The following is a 20,255-nucleotide window of genomic DNA, read 5'->3' as shown; positions in this document are numbered from 1 at the left end:
GCATTGCAAGTCTTGCAACAAGCTCGAAGTTTAATCCTGTAACTGTTTATATTGAAAGATGGGTGAAAGCCCCTTTCTTTACGGTCAAAAGACGGAATTCTAAGTTTGTTTGCATAAGCCTCGTTCCTCCGCGCCCGTCTATCTTCATTCCTATCAATCAGTCCTCTAACCCTCAACACTCCTGGTGTATCCCATACCTGTCTGCACCTCCACCCCAACGTCCAAGCCTACAAGATCTCCAAGAAAATCATCATTTTAATACGGTGAACATCATCTTGAGAAGTCCAAAGAAGTACGTGAAACTGGTCAATATACGTACAGGTGTCAGTAATGTGTATCTTCTGTCACAAGCAAACTTTTATTATGTTGTCTTGGAAGTATAAAGTATCGAAGATTTTGTGCATAACTAAATGGTTTCCGTTATTGTTTGCAATGTGCTCTAATACTGCATAGTAGTAGCGTTTACTGTAGCAACAAGTCACTAAAATGAATCGAAATATTATACAGTATCTCTAACTGCACTCAGCAACTGTTAAATATTTACTCTTTCAATGAGCACATTTGTTTACTGTACTGTAGCACTATTACATTAAAGGGATCGATTTATTATTTGATGTGATGTTACGTCACTGACTAATTCCAATTTATTTGTTTTTTTAAGTGGACTTTATCACACACCGGATCAATTTATTGTGTACTACATAATACTGTATCGTTAAATGGATCCACTTGTTTAATATATAACGCTGTATCGTTGACTGGTTCCAGTTATTAGTTAGTATATTTGTAATGTATCGTTAAATAGGATGACCAGGTGGTTAGGACGTTCGACACAGGATCTGATGGTCACAGGTTTGAATCCCCCTTACACCAAACATGCTCGCACTTTTATCCGTGTGGGCGTTATAATTCTACTGTCAAACACACTATTCGCTGGTAAAAGAGTATCCTAAAGGTTGGCACTTATGGCTAGCTTCCTTCCCTCAAGTTTCACACTAGTAAATTAGGGACGGCTGGTACAGATAGACTTCAAAAAGGCAAAACAATCATTGCGTAGGTTCCCTTTTGAATGATCCAGTTATCAACTAGCCTAATACTGTAACTGACCGAATCCAATAATTGTTTAGTTTATTACTGTTTGTAATTTCGCACAAAGCTACACGTGGGCTATCTGCACTAGCCGTCCATAATTTTGCAGTGTAAGACTAGAGAGAAGGTAGCTAGTCATCACCACCCACCGCCAGCTCTTGGGCTACTCTATTACCAACGAATAGTGGGGTTTACCGTCACATTATAACGCCCTCACGGCTGAAAGGGCGAACATGTTTGGTGCGACCGGGATTCGAACCCGCGACCCTCGAATTACGAGTCGAACACCTTAACCCACCTAGCGATGCCAGACTTTATTAATGAATCACTGAATGGATACTTGATGACAAGAAACCCACTTGAAATAGAAATGTATTTCAGAACGGTTTGTACGGGTATTAACACTTTTATTATATAACACTTATCAATAAAAGCATTGAATGGATCCTGACATATTTAAGTATCTCGTTTACCTATAAAAAGGTCCACTTGGTACTTAGTATCACATGGTATTATCAAGTGAGCCAAGTTGTTTTGGTTTTATTGTGCAGACGCAATATTTTAAAGTTAGTTTATCACATAGAAAAGTATATTGAAAGTGAAAACTAAATGACATTGTCCACTTCCTTATATTGCTTTAGAGAAAGAGAATGGGCTAAATCGAAATGCTGGAGAAACACAAAATCATATTTTTCTTCTTTTCCTATAGTTTCGTGCAGTTAAAAAAACGTAATCCTGTGCACGAAATGGTTTAAACCATAAAGCTTTCACTGCGGCAAATTGCCCTGTAACACGATATGAATTTAATATTTATTTGATAAACAAATCGTTTTGTTTTCCTGTTTTTTGTTGTATTTACACAACCATAAAAATAAATTTCTTTACACATTACAATACGTAAGTAACCTTGACAACATAATAGCTAATCAAAAAAATTAAGTAATAAAATAAACGATTTTATTCGTGATCTTGTCACGTTTGTTCGGGTTGTGGCAGGTACTACATATCTTGTCACTTACGTTTGTTCGGGTTGTGACTGGTACTACATATCTCGTCACTTACGTTTGTTCGGGTTGTGGCAGGTACTACATATCTTGTCACTTACGTTTGTTCGGGTTGTGACTGGTACTACATATCTCGTCACTTACGTTTGTTCGGGTTGTGACTGGTACTACATATCTCGTCACTTACGTTTGTTCGGGTTGTGGCAGGTACTACATATCTTGTCACTTACGTTTGTTCGGGTTGTGGCAGGTACTACATATCTTGTCACTTACGTTTGTTCGGGTTGTGGCAGGTACTACATATCTTGTCACTTACATTTGTTCGGGTTATGGCAGGTACTACATATCTTGTCACGAACTATTTATTGTACGTTCTCTTTCAAGTCTATTTTATATAGCTTATTAACAGAAAGTAATTTAAATATTCATTTGTATTTCGAACACTAACTTGAAAGCGAACTTAAAAGCACGTTAGTAGTTCTGGAATTATTTGTAATGCATGGGATATCGTAGAGCTCTAACTGTGTTTGGAGTTGCCGATCCCACTAGTAGGAACTTTGAATATCAAAAGCAACGAAACGAAGTTCTTTAGTAAGACACATTTACGAGACTATAAATTAAAGTGAAATTATATTTGTTAAGTTCAAGACTACCATTATTTTTTGTTAGTAGCATTTTAATCGCACAGTACCGAGCTAGTAGTTCTGTACTAAAATTACTTAGTTGTACATATAATACATTTTGTTTGTTTTGAATTTCGCGCAAAACTACACGAGGGCTATCTGCGTTAGCCGTCCCTAATTTAGCAGTGTAAAACTAGAGGGAAAGCAGCTAGTCATCACCACCCACCGCCAACTCTTGGGCTACTCTTTTACTAACGAATTTAACACAAATTTAACGCCCCCACGGTGAAAAGGCAAGCTTATTTGGTGTGACGGGGATTCGAACCCGCGACCCTCAGATTACGAATCGAGTGCCTCAACCATCTGGCTATGACGGGTCTGTACATATAAAACCCGAAATCCTTCAAAGGAGTATAAACAGTCGAAGTCAAATATGTATTTGAGATAAAGGCTGTGTGAAACAACTCTCCTAGTTATGTCAGGCTGAGCGTAACTAGGCGATAAGCGTGTCCTCGAGTATGAATTAGAGGGTTCACGTTTGCGTCCCGCTGCAACCTCAGCACATCGGATCCGTCAGTGTGCTATAAGAGTGATGATATAGTACCACTATTCGTCAGACAATAATAGTTGAAGAATTGTCGGTAAATGCTGTTGACTAGCTGAATTCCATGTACACTGTCAGTTGCAAATAAGGAACGGATACACGAACACAGTCTGTGTAGCTTAGCAAATAAACTGAAGGGTCTTTCTCCGTCTCCAAGAATACATGAAACGACATTCAAGGTCTTTACTGACCATCCTGTTTCTATCAGGACTTTTTTTTTTTTACTTTCCTTAAATTTTGCGAACAATGAAAGAATACCAAAATTTCTACCTCATACAGACTTTAACAATAATACATGGAGTATTGTCGTTGTCCGAGTATAAGTTACAAGTGAGTCTATTAATAACGTTATATTCTATATGAACTTTCAATTTGTATTAAATATTTTAAATTATAAATTATTTATTGTTTAATAATGCCGACTTAGCAATAATTGTAATTGATAATTACAATTGAGCTGTTTACCTATTTATTTATTTAAAATGATATTATTTACATATTTTATCATCTCCACTGTTAAACATAATATAATATTTATTACAAACACCAAACTTTCAACGATAAAAAGAAGTAAACTTGAGCAAAACACATTAAAGTGAACGGCAATTAAATTATCGTAGATTTAATCTAAACACCAGTCAAATTTAATCTAAACACCAGTCAGAAACCTTCACGCATCACAGACAAGAGCTCTGATGGAGACTGTATGATGTTATTCCGTGTAGTTCTAAAGATAATTAAATATAGACGAGGAAAAACAATTCAACTTACTAAAGGCCCGGCATGGTCAGGTGGGTTTAAAGCGTTCGACTCGTAATCTGAGGGTCGCGGGTTCGAATCCCCGTCACACCAAACAACCCTGCCCTTTCTACCGTGGGGTTGTTATAATGTTACAGTCAATCCCACTATTTGTTGGTAAAAGAATAGCCCAAGAGTTGGCGGTGGATGGTGATGACTAGCTGCCTTTCCTTTAGTCTTACACTGCAAAGTTAGGGACGGCTGGCGCAGATAGCCATAGCCCTCGAGTAGCTTTGCGCGAAATTCAAAAAACAAATAGCTACTAAAGAATTAAAAATTAAAAAAAAAGTTTAATTTAATTAGTGAAATTCCCAGGTTCAGAAAATATTGTGGGTGACTTTCAACTTTGCTTAGCTTAAAATGATAGCCTAGAAATAGTGTTCTAACTCACCACTAACACCATCACTCGTTTTTGGTTTTTATGAAAAGGCGCCGTCTGTGTTGATGTAAGCTAATTTCATGCTGTAAAGCGAATTCTATATTTTTATATTAACTTTAGAACATTAATTAATATGTCTGTAAGTTGAACAGCGCTGCTGCAGTTAAAAAAAATCGGTTAGACATAAAACAAGTTTAGCCTTGAATACAGGTGAAAGCCGAAACACTCAATTATATATATCTTAATCAAGTCAAACCTACAAATCAAGAGAATGTATAGCCCGCCATCAAGCGGCAAGAGTCGGCGGCGGCGGCTAGCTGTAAAGGGTATTACAGATGGCTAAGTAAGATTCGTTCATTTACAACAAACACGAAAACAGGATGAAGACAAAAAGGCTACATAAGAGACAATAAGGCAAAGGACAATGGAAAATAAAAGTACAAAAAGAAACTATTCAGACACAACTATGATGCCAATTAGAGGCGGCTGCCTTTATGTGTGCACGTGCATAAGTTGTCCGGTCGGAAACTGAGTTTACAAGTTAGCATAACGAGTTTTTACATTTGACTGTCTTACATGCATTTCATGAATAAAGTATTATCGTGCTGTTAGTGAAAATTAAGAAAGCTACCCTCGACTCTGTTACGAACGTAGATCCTCAGTGTTGCCGACTCGGGAGACATTTCACGATGTAATGACAGAACAATTCGATTTCATTCTCGAGATTATATCTCTTTAGTAAAACGTGACATTAGGATGTTTTAAACTGAAAAACGAGCAGTTCCGAAAAAGACATGCGTTTTTCTTTTCTTGGTTTAATGTTCTTAAACTAACGTCACACATGACTGCTATAAATCTCGCAAAACTATTGGTGCAACAAATAGAATACTAAAGACACAGAAAAGTGGATACTTTAATTATTCTATCAACCTATTCACATGACATTCTAACAGTCAAAGAGGTAATAAATCATTTGCTTGACAATTCTTCATATCCGACTATTTAGTTGTCCACTCGTACAAGTCATGTCCTAATGTACAGTTTACAAGACACGTCACGTGCTTGTTATTTAACACAGCCTGCATGATGCAATGTAATGTTACACGAGTTACACGCATATGGAAATTAATCAAACTTGCCATGCTTTGTTCAGTTTGCGAACAAACGTGTATTTTGGGAGTTCGACCGCTTAGAAAACCTACCACACATCTAACAGTTTATAGAACTTAACTTGTTTGATAGTCTTATACGTGCATTATACACTATATAAAAGGTCACATGTACGTTTCGTTGCATACAAGTCGCAAAAACCTTAGTAATTTGGTTCTCCAAGTAACAATATAAAATATACACGTTTCGACTTCAATACGTTTTTCAGTATTTCAGTGTATTATTTTGTAATACCAATACACTTAGCGTATAAAATGTTACTCGTACCTTTTGTTTTCTCTGTATTAATCCACCCTCACAGAGGGGGTATAAACAAAAATACATCAATATTTCAAGACTTCTCATGGTGATTACTGCACTTATCTGGATAATAAAGAAATATTATCTAATTAAAGGTAATTACTTGAGATACATACACAGAAAAGTAGTAGCAACAAAAAGTAATTTTCATTAGTACCAAACACATTAATAATAGGATGAAGTACAAAAAACGGAAGATCATTAGAAAACAAACAAAATTATCATTTCAAATCGCTGCGTTATATTCACTCATAGTGATTCTCATTTCTTAGCGAAGACAAGACACAAACATAGTTATTTATCAGACGAAAGTTATACTGCGCATTCTTAGTGCGACGACCACGTGACAATGTTTGGGAAGATCCGCCATTTCTGTATTATGCGGGAAAATGTCACCGAATAGTGTGAAATAGTGTTGCCCGAAATGCGTGTGTGTGTGTTTGTCTGTACAGGCTTGAATCCTTCCATACTAACATTTCCTGTGGTCTGATTTATAGCATTTGTAAAAGCCGAGAACATATGATTTTCACATACCACAAGCGTTACTGTTTAATTTGTTTCCTACAGTGAAATAGGACAGCTATACACAACTCGTTTTACGTTACTTAAAAGCACCGAATTGTGTTGAAAAACAAAAGGCTATGTCTTACTTCAAAACACTTTTTTTCAAGTTTGTTTGAAATTAAGCACAAAGCTACACAATGGGTTATCTGTGCTCTGCTAATCACGGGTATCGAAACCCGGTTTCTAGCGCGGTATGAGTCTGCCGACATGCCGCTGTGTCACTGGAGGGCAACTGTTAAAAGACAACCATTTCGTGTTAAGAATATTTAAAACTTGCAACTCGTTAGACAAGCATACCGTGTTTAACCTGTTGTCAATATTAAGTTCTTGATAAATTATTCATTCATGCGTAAATTGTCGAGAATCATTTCATAATAGTAAACAAGCCAAACTCGTATCATTTCGCTTTAAACTTTAGTAAAAAAGTAAAAGTGTGACTAATGTTTTTACTATATCAGTTAGTCAACATGAAAAAACAGTCAACCACATAAAAAAGCTAAGCTGAGATGTTCAACTTAACATTTACAACCAGCTATTGATAAGCAAACACCAAAACGACAATTACATAATTACTTTTGCCAATCATACCAAAGAAGTAACGAAATTCCACGAAAGAAATTGCTGGGTTTTTTTATTACGTCAATTATACTCCACGACTAATATAATACTGATACTATATTAATTAGTTCAATCACGTTAGCCAACAAGTGTAATTAATTTTAAGGCAGCAGATATTCATAAGATAAAAACAGGTTACGAGAAACGTTTTCATTTTAACTTCCAGCATAAAAAAACAAAAATGTTAAAGTGCATTAGGCGGCAGACTGCATTGAAAACTTAGTTAAACCTAAATTTGCTAAAACTAGACATATATTTGAAATACAACTTTTGTGGGATATGTTCTTCACGATATTTTTCATAAGAAACAAATTCTTCTATATTCTTCTATATCCATGTTTTAATTATGTAATGTTAGGGGGACTAATATATATATATATATAATATCACTTTACCATATTATAACTCTAAGTCATAATCTACCTATATTTTCACCTGCTGCGTCGACCCGGCATGACTAGGTGGTTAGGGTCACCTCACTCGCAATCTGAGAGTCGCGGGTTTGAATCCCCGTTCGACCAAACACGTACGCCCTTTTAATCGTGGGGGTGCCATAACGTTACGATCAATCCCACTATCCGTTGGTAAAAGAGTAGCCCAAGAGTTGGCGGTGGGTGGTGATGACTGGCTGCCTTTCTGTCTTTCACTGCTAGGGACGTGTAACGTTTTACATACTGTGTCATGTTGTAACTCTACATCTATTTAACTGTTTATTGCCGAACTTTACAAAAACGCTTCTATAATTCCAGCAACTCAGCCCTTTGACTAAACAAACTGGGAAACCATGACAGTTTTATGACTATTTACTCAGCACTTCACGGTGTATACAAAGAAAAGGAATTACAGCAGATGCTGTATGCTTATGACTTATCACTCTGTAAGCTTTCTAACCGTCATACAGCAAACAGTGTCGCAGTTTATACGCTTTAATAATGGGTGTGGTAATGGAGTAATATAATGACACCGACTTAACGCTGCACAGAAAAATGTTTTGTCACCGCTTTTTTGGAAATCCTTAAATAATCATACCAAAGACATGCACACGAAAAGTAACATTTCCGTTATAAACACTGAACTCCTTAATATGGTATTTATGTACAAAAAAACATAATACTTTTCATAAAGCGAGAAACTTTTTTTTACTACGTACTGTCATCTAATTAAAAATTGTGTTATAATTAAAAGAAATAAATAAAAACGTTTTGGTGGTGTTTCATATAATAAATCCAACTTCTTTTACCAATAAACGAAGCCAACCTTAAAGTACATAAATGAATAGTTTTCAAATTAATCGAATAGTGTTCATACACGAGACACGCGCGTGCACGAATGAAGACGATACACGACGAGACTTAGTAAGTTTTGTCAACGAAAATTTTAGGCCATTTCTTAAAATTTAACGAAGTCCTCTCACCCACTAAATAAACCATTTCTATCATTTTTAAACACACAAAACATCAACCTAAACACCACTTTAAGTGCACTCAAGCCAGGCCATTCACATTCCTATGTCGACGTATGCCTTTCTGAATTTAAACTGTTGATCAGAGGGAGAGCAGCTCAACAACAATATCCGCCTCATCGTGTCTATAGTTCTTCTTAATCCAGTAACGGGATTTACTGTCATTTTTATAACGCATCCATGACTGAAAGAGTGGAGCATGTTCAATAGTATGTTATGGGCTCGAACTTTAGACTTTCGCAATCCAATACGCCAATGATGTATGAGTTTATTCCTTGAGATTGACTGGAGAAATTTTTTTTAATTAATATTTTCCCTCCCACCCTAAATAGTCAAGAGTAAAATATTTACTAAACGGACCACTTATATATCAGAAAAACAACATCTAAGAATCACTTGACGCACCAAATTAGATAAGCTGTGTAGAGTAGAAAGACTTGCCCATGAGTAGCACACGTTTACCCTGACCGATCGATCGTCTTATATTAAAATATATAAACTTTTTATATTAATAGATGTCGAATTTCTCTTTAAAAAAGATAATTGAAGCACGAGCAAAAATGCAGGATGGAAATATTACTCAAAAAGTCATATTTATTATACCGAAAAAAAACACACACACAAGCGACCAGTAGCAATAAAATTCTATTTTGATAAGAACGCAGCTTCCCATAAAACACTGATAATTATAAATCTTGCACTTCTAAGAGAGTCAAATTATGACAGTTCTCCAAGAACTTCTTACTATATACGATTCTCAATTATCATATTGTTGAATATCACATTGTTATTTTTTAAGAGTTAGTTCACTGAGATGTGATTTTCATTGTTTAATTGTGATGTCATCTGAGAGGCTGTCGAATGACAGTATTCTGATACATTGTTTGTTATTTATAATTCTTTAATACACTTAAAACCACGTGTGGTTTGGTTTGAATTTCGCGCAAAGCTACGCGAGGGCTATCAGCGCTAGCCGTCCGTAATTTAGCAGTGTAAGACTAGAGGGAAGGCAGCTAGTCCTCACCACCCACCGCCAACACGTGGGCTACTCTTTTACCAACGAATAGTGGGACTGACCGTAACGTTATAACGCCCCCACGGCTGAAATGGAGAGCATGTTTGGTGTGACGGACATTCGAACCCGCGACTCTCAGATTGCGAGTCGAGTGCCTTAACCACCTGGCCATGCCGGCCAAAACCACATCTTACTAAATACATTATTAAACATTACTTTGATTACATAGATGAAACATGCCTATAACAGTTTGAAATATTGCTGTGCCATTTGATACTTTTTGAACTTGCACTACAATTTAACGTTAAATATTTACTCCATTGTACAAAATATACTGACATTAGTGCACTATTAAACATGCTTTATTCTATAACACAGTTAAATTTAGTATCGCTAACACCGTGTGATATTTTTTTAAATATATTAACATTTAGTGCGCTATTAGATTTAAACTATCAAACAAGAAACTTAAATTTAGGTTTTCCGAAATTTGTGCATACCATCATGTATTACATTACTTATTCCATGAACGAGTATTTTGTTAAACTTGTACTATGAGATAACATATTTGAAATGTATGTTACTATATAACATTATATTTGTCGCTTTATACTACTGTATCAAAACAAAAACAAAAAACATCTAAAGGAAGTCCGCAAATGAAACAAACTAATTCACAAATATGAAACTAGTTTTGTCAGGATTTCATATGAAAAATAAACTTTCAGTAAATTGACACCACATACTTCTTCGAAATAACGTTTTTTGAAACGAATATTTGTGATACAGATACAACTAATGTTGTTTGCGTTCAAAATTTTTCCTTGAAACTGACACATAATAGACGTGTTACAGATAATTATTACCGTTTCCCAGAAGAACGACTTAAGCCTTTTAAGAAAACGTGAAACAAACCCAGAGGAATTTGATTAACTTAAGACTAACCTTCATTTCTTTTTACGTATTAGGCTTTCTTCCTCACTTAGTCTCTGTGATGTACGTTTCTTGGAAAAACTTTACAGATCTCTATGCAAGCTACTCTGTCTCAAAAACGCCACCGATTAAAAAAAAAATTCCTGGGGCTTTAATGTAGGCGTGATGTTTTAAATACATACACTCCCCAAATATCACACATAGCTTTGTATCATAATATCGTCATTTTTACAGTTGTGGCTCTTTCTTCCTAAGATCGCGTTAGTAGATCTCATTAATCACGGAGAGTTTTAAAGTTCCAAACGAAACGTTAGACGTAAACCTTCTCAGCATGTGACACGTATAGGCTAAAACTAACATTCCAAACACTCGAGTCTGAGGCGCGTATACATCATTTCTATACATAAAGATAAAAGCTGAAATATTTCATAAAAGAATTTTTACTTTAAGATTCAGGCAGTTTTAGTTAACTTATGAAGCGTCACCCACTCCAATATTAATGCTTTACCATCTGTCAGATGAACTTCGTGCTTTAACATCTGTCACATGAACGTTTATGGCTCTCGACGTCATTATACTTTGCCTTTTTCTTACAGACAAAGATGGTGATGAGCTAATGATGCGAAAATAGAAAACAAAGAGCTATTAACACCGGTCGTGTAGATTGTACGTTTTTGAATTTCATATGAAACTACTCGAGAGCTATCTGCGATAACCGTCTCTAACATAGCAGCCATATACCAGTGGCTAATTAACACCTTTCACTACACACTCTTGAGCTACTATTTCACCAACAAATAATAGTATTTATCATAACATTATAGCACTCCCACGGCTAAGAGGAAGAGCATGTTCGGAGATGGAGATTCGAACCCTCGACCTGCAAGTTGCAAATCAAGTGTCCTAATCATGAGGCCATGCCAGGATTTAGACGAAAATGCAGGTAACTTTAGCACTGTGTAGAAAAGTTTCATATTACACACAGTAGTATTTTTGTGATTTAGTTATGTGGAGTAACAGTTATTGTCCCATCTGATCTGAAAACTAACTTATTCAGATGCAACTGTATTAAAAGACTGTGGGAGGGAAAAAAGCACATGTACAAAATAATAATTAAAGAAAACTGTTTGATAGAAAGAAAAATCAGGCTGTCATATAATTTAATCTAGATCAATGTTGACTCGACCACATTTTGAGCAGGAATTTGAAAAAAAATGGACCGAATTTGTAAACTCGATCTGTAAGTATACACTTTAAACTGAACAGAAGACCTTTGTACTATTGAAAGCCAGCTTTGCAGTCAGTATATATATATATAAAAGTAGCAGAAATAGAAAAGCACCGAAACAGTGAAAGTTGAAATGACACATCGTTCATCAATCCGAGTTGATTATCCAAGAAAACCGAAATATCCGTCACCTAGACCAAGAATAACTTGCCCTGACCCTAATGTGTTACACTACCTTATCTGTCTGTCTAAACAATGTATCTACGTCAAGAGGAAACAAGGATGACAGCTAACGCTGATAAGCAACCCGTCCCCCTCTCCATCCAAATCTGTAGAATGAATTGAAGCTAGCAAAGGTTGACTTGAGGGAATTAGTCTGTTGACAACGGTTTTGTTATTTCAGTATATGTACAGTTTCCTCCTTCTTTGTTGTAATGTGTACAACTTAGGTTCGACTGATGCTACGAAATTTGTGATTCTACGCGTGCACAAAGAACTAGCAGTCGTATGAACCACACTGTCTTCTATCATTGCGGAATTCTTAAGCGGTAACGAAAATATAATTAAATCTACTGAACGTTTAATGAAATAGCTTTTCAGTTTTATATTAAATTAATTTGGTAATAACATTTCGTCAGTCTTGGATGTGATATACTCTGGTCGACGTTCAACCTTACCGTATATTTCAGACATGTAATTAGATACCTTTTCCCTCCCTTCCGTTTGGTACAGAAACATTGTCATTTCATAAAACAGCAATCATGTAAATGTGGCCAAATGAGTTAGTTATTTTCTATCTTTATCTTCCGAATTTTATTCAAAATATGCGAACTTTCTATCTTTATAACAGGTTACGAACCAGCATACAGACGAACACTCTTATAAATGTTCGATTCCTCAAAATGTAATTACTGTTGCGCACGGATTTTATTTTCTCATTGGCCCAAGTCGGTTAAGGCGTTCGACTCATAACCCGAGAATCGCGGGTTCGAATCTACTTCACACCAAGTATGTTCGCCATTTCGGCTATAGGGGCATTATAATGTGATGGTCAATACCACTCTTCGTTGATAAAAGAGTAGCCCAAGAGTTAGCGATTGGTAATGATGACTAACTGCCTTCCCTCTAGTCTTACACTGCTAAATTAGGGACGGCTAGCGCAGATAGCCCTCGTGTAGCTTTGCGTGAAATTTTAAAGCAAACTTTTCTTTTTATCGTGACGAAGTTATTCTAAGATGAATAATCTCGAGGTGAAATATAACGCATGAAAGCTTATAATTAAATCTTCGACTCAACACTTAGTATCATTGCTTCGCACCAGGTTTCTGAACCGAAAACCTATTTTATTCAGATAATACAGCCTCATATTCATCTTCCATTGCAAACACAAATGACCCCTAAATTAACGAGAAGTTAATCTACGTGGTAGATGCTGCAGCATAGGGTGTAAAGACTATTTAAATAACTGAAACAGAAAAGGCAAATCTTAGAAAATAAAACTTTTCCTAGAGTGAAACAGCCACTAGTAACCGAAGTCCATTTATAATTATAAATTTCGAATAAAACAAGTGATTTTTGTATTCTTGAAAAGCCAGCTTTACAGTCCGTGCAGAAAACGTAATGTAAATAATAAATAATAATAAGTTGATTGTGGGTGCCTCGATACTTAAAGGATTCTGGGCTCTAGCTCACGTGCGCGGGAATTTTTGACGTTTTAGTATGATATTTTTCATAGTTTGGCTGTTCTTAACTACAAAGCTACATAATGGGTATAAAACCCTAAATTTTATCGTTGTAAGCTTGCAGGCTAGCCTCTAAAACACTAAAGTGCTGCAATGAAAGCCGAGAAAGTGAATCGTGACTTTACTATAAGAAACGGACTTATTATAATAAACGATACGTTTAAAATATACGAGAAGATAGAAAATATAATTCTCTATTATTAAAGTGTACAGATTCTTATTTCGCAAACTCACATTAATTATTTATCTTAAAAAATGTTTGTACTGTATGATAGGGCAGGTTCCTTAGAAGGATAAACTGAAGAACTGGGATCTCGTTAAGAATGTGCAAGTACACGCTGAAAAATATAACAGGACCTCTTTAATTTCTAAAAAAAAATTCGATCAAGATAACACATTAATGACAGTGAATAAACAAAGGGATTGGAGTGACAATTTTTACTGATAAAACACGTACAAATTGATATTGCAAAACGGAAAGCCCCCCCAGTGGCTCAGCGGTATGTCTGCGGACTTACAACGCTAAAAGCCGGGTTTCGATACCTGTGGTGGATAGAGCACAGATAGCCAATTGAGTAGCTTTGTGCTTAATTCAAAATAACAACAACAACAAAACGGAAAAATTCTTAAAATTTTTCTCCTCACCCTCAGAGAAAGAGAGAAGAAAAGGGTGTCATTTTAAATATGCCATTCTTTATCCTCAATATATCCAATGTCAGGTTTCCCGATGTCTCAGCAGTGTCAGAATCCAAGCAAATGAAATTATTTTATTTTAGTAATTACCATTTGAATACAAGTAATTAAGAGTCAAACTGAAATTAAAGCATCACAACCCTTCACTAAAACTGATATCACGGGTGTAATGAAATAACGTGCTAAAAATGGATAAATCATATTAATTGAATATATTTGGTTTGTTTTCAATTTCGCGTAAACTTACACGAGGGCTATCTACACTAGCCGTCCCTAACTTTGCAGCGTAAGACTAAAGAGAAGGCAGCTAGTTATCACCACAGGTGGGGCTACTCTTCTACCAACAAACAGTAGGATTGATCGTTACATTATAACGCTCCCGCGGCTGAAAGTATGTGTGGTGTGATGGGGATTCGAACCCACGACCTTCGTATCACGAGTCGAGTGCCTTAACCACCTGGCCATGCCGGGCCTTAGTTGAATAGAACAAGCATTCAATGAGCTAAGTAGGTTAATAAAACTAGATCTTGGAACCTGCTAAGATTAAAGATGACAACTTGACTAGAGAAGAAAGAGTTTGGAACTTAGAAAGATGAACTACTAAACTGAAACAAAATAATTAAATGTTAGACCGTCAGTTGGTGTTTGTTAATTAAGGATGTCTGTCTGGTTATACAATTATAGTCAAATATCGACTTTTTCTTCTTCTCTTTAAAATTGTTTTTTTCAATTCCTTGACGCATTTCATTGTTAACACACAGACTCAAACGTAAAGAAACTAAAGTGTAACAATTAACACGACAATTAAAATTTAAGATGTATTATTGAGTTTTGATGCTAGACCTCTTTATATTAACATTCCTTGGGAAGAGACGTGACCATAACTTCAGAAAGTAGACACATCTTTTAGACACTCCACAAATTTTAACGCTAAATAATCACCTTTCATATTCAACAACAACATCAGTGATAAGTAAAGAGAGTAACTTAATCTGTTCCCAATAATAAAACCCTCTGTTTGTCTTTATTTTCATGAAGAACAGTAGTTGAAGAATGGTCCCAGATCTTCACTGAATCAGGTATGTTGGTGATGGTTCGCTATCTCTAAGACTTCTATCTTTTCTTTGTCAGTCTCCTGACGTGCTTTAACCTCAGTTGTCTATCGGTCCCCCATCGACTTCTCATTTCATCTTTCACTACCCTGATAATATCGATCGACAGTAAATGACATTATTTTTGAAGAAGGGTTTCATTTAGGTCAACTTGTTGTTTTTAGGGATAATTAAAGTCACAAATCCGTTCTTTTAATATCAATTTATTATAGAAAACATTCGCAGGTTTTCATTTTCAATTCGTCAGTTTATGGCAGTAATGCGTCCGAAAAACTTATTAAAAACTTGTTACTTTTAACTTTCAGCTCATATTCTTAGATAAATTCAATAAAATCTTGGAAAGAAGTAGTTTTCCTACTGCTAAAAGAAATACAGGACTCTGTCTAGCAGTTTAATCGTCATGTTCTGGGACGACATCTGCTACGGTGGTATTAATGCTTATACAGAAAAATCGAAATTGAATGTAAAATAACTAGTTAGGCCGTCATATTCTAGAATAGTATTTGTCTAATGATTAATGTGGTTTTCTCCAGTTGAAGCTGTGGTTGCATAATTTGTTAGTAAAGTTGATTGCTGGTTCTAGTGAATTATATTATGGTTAAATTCAAATAATAATAACCTAAATAATTAACAGTCTTAAAATAAATATTGTATTGTTCCTAATTATTACCTATAAATACGTTTTATAAATAACATAAGTATAATAAACAATAACCAGATTTCATTTGCTCAGCCTGGTTCACACCATATTAGCCGTCGTTCATGAAAACTGACGATATATTACATGGACTACACCGACGATTGTTGCTTCCCAGCTAACAAGATAAACTCTGGTAATAAGGCAAAAGCTTCGTCGGTAATAGATATAGCAGATGTTAACACTCCTTTGCTTCCCCACCCAGTGCCACAGGGGAATGTATGTGGACTTGTAACAATGGAAAGCGGGTTTCGATTCCAATGGTAAGCAGAACAAAGATAACTCTTTATATATATAAGCTTTGCGCTTAATAACAAACAAATCATCCCTTTGGGATTTTAAAGATACAAAAATTACTTCCTTGCGTAAAATAACTTTTTTTGGAACATTATTCGTTGAGGTTGGTTTCCTATACACGAAGAAAAATCAGTATTGTATATAAAAAAAAAAAAGTTCGTTTTATTTCCACAATACAGCATGACGAATTCTTAAACCTGAATGAAGGATAGAATTCTTTTTTTTTTTTCAGATTTAAAGACAGAATAGCGCCACCAAAAGATTCTAATGCAAATTAATTTACTTGTCTTTGACATTCAAAAGGTTGTGATAGTTCCACAACGATGAGGCACGAAATTTTGAGCAAACAAAACCAAGTCAAACGGGTTATAACATACTTTTAGTATGTGTGGAAGAAACGTCTATTCAAATTACTGTAAAACATCTTAACTAAAGCCAATGATTAATACAGTCTCCATATAATAAATAACTTGTTTAGTGACAGATTAAAGTCACAGTTCAATAAAGTCAACCGGTCTGTGATTAGTTTTTGTTTCTTTGAAATTTTTTTTTAATGTACAGCTTATTAAAAGATACAGAATGATCTTATTACGAACAAATTACACAATAATATATATTACCGTAAAATTCAGGTATCATTCGCACGTTAAAGCCACGGACACAAAGTAAACTTGAAGCATTATGGAATACATTTTGAAATGACCCTTGAAATTTTAAACATTTGAGATTTAGTGTCTACTGTAAGGGAAGGAGTCAAATATCGGAAAATAGAGTTAGTTTAAATAGGTTCTTAACTGTTTAATCACTGATTTTATGGTTTCTTGTTGTTGTTTTTATAAAAAATCGATACCATATACTTCCTCCCTCATAAACAAATCCCGGACATGATTTGCCAGTGGTGGGTTGACTAACAATTCGACACCAGAATTTTTATAGCATTCAGAGACATGCAACAACTATGAGCAAATCATGTGTTATGTCTTGTAGTTTGTTTTTTCGACATTTTCAGCTTGTAGTATTAAACCACAGTACTATTTGCACGCCTTGCAGATGCTCCAGCGAATGAACCAAGTTAACCTATTTAACGACTGTTAACAAGTTACTTTTGTAACAACACAAAGTACTTTGGCTGTCACACATGCATACAGGATGGTAGGACATGACCTTACTCTTAATAGACAAGTGCATCACACAAGGTAGGACATGGCCATGTAAAGAGTGCATAACATAGCGTGGGAAGGCTTTATTAATAATGGTCAAATCTCCCTTAAAGGACGAGATTCTGTATAGAAGAGAACAATGTTAATACCCTAGATGTATTAAATAAACATATAAAAGTAAAGTGTTAACCCGTGAATATTTGAATCTGGATGTCACGATAGGGATATAAATCAAGACACCAGAATATTCAACTTTCAAAATTCATTGAAACATAAATGACTCACAGATACTTTCTGATAATAAGTGTACAACAAATAATTTGTTATTGAAGAAAATATAAGGTGATTCGGGATAATTTATCCATCACCTGTAGATTTCGTAACATCTAAATATTTTATAAGAATTACGTAAAATATCACGTAATCAATTCGGTACCATAGATTTATGTTATGAATTTAGATTTACTTGGACATTTTAATGAGTAAAAGGCATGCACTTCTGATAACTTCAAACATTGACTGTATTGGTATAAAATTCCAAATATGTTATTCATACATGCTATTAGTTCTTGATACAACTGTAGCGAGTTACAGCACTTTTACTTCACTCCCATGCTCACCAGCTCCGCCTGGAAAAAAAAAACAACGAAACCCTAACGTGCTCAGTTTCTCAGAATTTCCTAAAATGGGGCGGAGTCAGATGTTTCTCTCTGTTGCCTCTTACTCACTCAGTTGGTCACTTCGCCTCGCTCCGTGGAATGTCAAAACAAAATACGGTCTTTTCCCTCGCATCACACTCGTAATATAATAAAATTCTGCAAAAATCTTTCGTTTTTAAATATTTTAAAACTAATACTGCAAACATAAAATATTTTATAATTTTTAAAAAATCATAGAAAATGCTGGCTGCCTCCAATTAAAGTCCAAAAAGTATAAAAATCATCCAAACAGTTTTTGCTAAATTTGTGGAAAATGTATTAGTTTCACGAAGGAAAAACATTATACAAGATAAATATAGCTCACTACCACTGTTTTGGGAGTAAAATTGGTGACGAAGAAAAACATTTAGTTCAACACGTGTCGTACAGCTTCCTCATCTGGTGTGATTACAGTAACTGAATAAGAAAGCAAGTATGCTACTTGCAGTTTCCATGATATAGAATGAGCCTAAAGATCACCTGACTGATTGTTATTTTTGAATGACCCTCGTTTCTGGATATTCAAGCAAGAATAAATAATATATTAAATATTCAAATATTGGACCTTCAATGAAATCAGTATCTCATGGAAATGATCTTCCAGTGTCATATCCACCATAAAATTGGGACTCATAAGAGTTATCTTGCAAAAAAGACAATAAAGTATCTTCATCCTTTCCATCTAGTAGTTCCATTCCTGTGACATCTCGATACAAAATGCTGCATCTGATCACACACGAAGAGCTAAATTATCTGATTCGTGACTTGTATTTGTGAAAGCCATACGAGAAACTTCTTGTATCTCGTTTATGGCAATGGATTTTATTAACTCCAGTAACGAGAGTTTCAATTTATCAAAGCCACCATCAAATCTTGTTTCTCGCTATAGCATGATACATACGTTGTGTTCCTGTATAAACGTTGATGTATTAATATAAGAATTAAGTACTGAACGTTATTCTCAAGAACGGATATTTTTTATTAACTCATCTAAAGTTAGTCTGAAAGCTATATTTTTGTACAATGGGAACACTAATCGATCGATCTATTGCTACTGTGAACATGAAATAAATTTATCAAAATATGCTGATTATACTTGTTGCAATCGAATAGGATCGAACATATGTAGTGATCTAAAAGTTATTGCACTTTACTAGGGCTACAGTGTGGGTATACCAAACATTGTTTATTTGTGTCTTTGGGCAGCAAAGACGATAAAAATCATTTGGAAAGGAAGTCTAGCCAGTAAGAGAGAATTACATACCAAGAAAACAGAATATCAAGTATTAACCTTTAGTAAATCTTAAATATTTTTCTGCTTCCATTTCATATTAAACTGGGGCTCATAAAGAATTCTGTAAATGTATAAATATGGTAATGGTTTCAGATATCTATCTAACAAGTTTCCAAAAGATCCTTGAAGCATAAATCAAATTATTGGACTGGATCACAAATTTTGAGAAGTGATGACAGGTGATGATTTTGAAACAATACTAAATCAGGAAGAACTTGCTTCCTGCAAGTCATTCAAACTGATTGTCACATGTTTCTTAATAAATCACAGACACGAAAACTATACTGTGATGGTTGATTATATGCTCGAGAACTACAGAGAAACGGGATCTAGAGGCATTTCTTACAGTTTTATTCAAATTTACTTCCAAATGATCTTGCTGTAGTGAGAGATGAACATGGTGATCATTTCCACCAAGATATTTCTTATATAGAACAGCAATATTAAAGGCGATGGAATCCTGCGATAATGGGAGATTACTGTTGGTTCTTACAGCGTGAAACTGAGAACATACACAAAAGCCGCAAACAGATATTTGTAACAGAAATATAAAAACAATACCCTAATGAAAGTTGTAAACTCAGCTTGAATATATTTCAGTATGTAACATTATTATACTCGTTACTTATTTAAACCTAATATTGCTACTATACATTGGTTTTGAACATCCTTAAATGCAATTCCCAATGAATAACGTTATGAAATAAAAAGTTATTTTCACGGTATATAAATATTGTGAACAAACCTATCATGACTCGAAAACTAGAGGTGATCA

At 35.0% G+C, this 20,255-nt stretch overlaps 1 protein-coding gene across 2 annotated transcripts in view; it reads right to left on the bottom strand.

Annotated features, from left to right (window-relative positions):
* Nucleotides 1–20,255, bottom strand: part of LOC143223460 (secreted frizzled-related protein 5-like) — a 78,634-nt gene that overhangs the window by 29,631 nt on the left and 28,748 nt on the right. The gene's annotated exons all lie outside the window — the stretch shown is intronic.

This window comes from Tachypleus tridentatus, chromosome 8 (genome assembly GCF_004210375.1).
Source record: "Tachypleus tridentatus isolate NWPU-2018 chromosome 8, ASM421037v1, whole genome shotgun sequence".
In the NCBI taxonomy this organism is placed as follows: Eukaryota; Metazoa; Arthropoda; class Merostomata; order Xiphosura; family Limulidae; genus Tachypleus; species Tachypleus tridentatus.
This window is presented reverse-complemented; position numbering and strand designations above follow the sequence as displayed.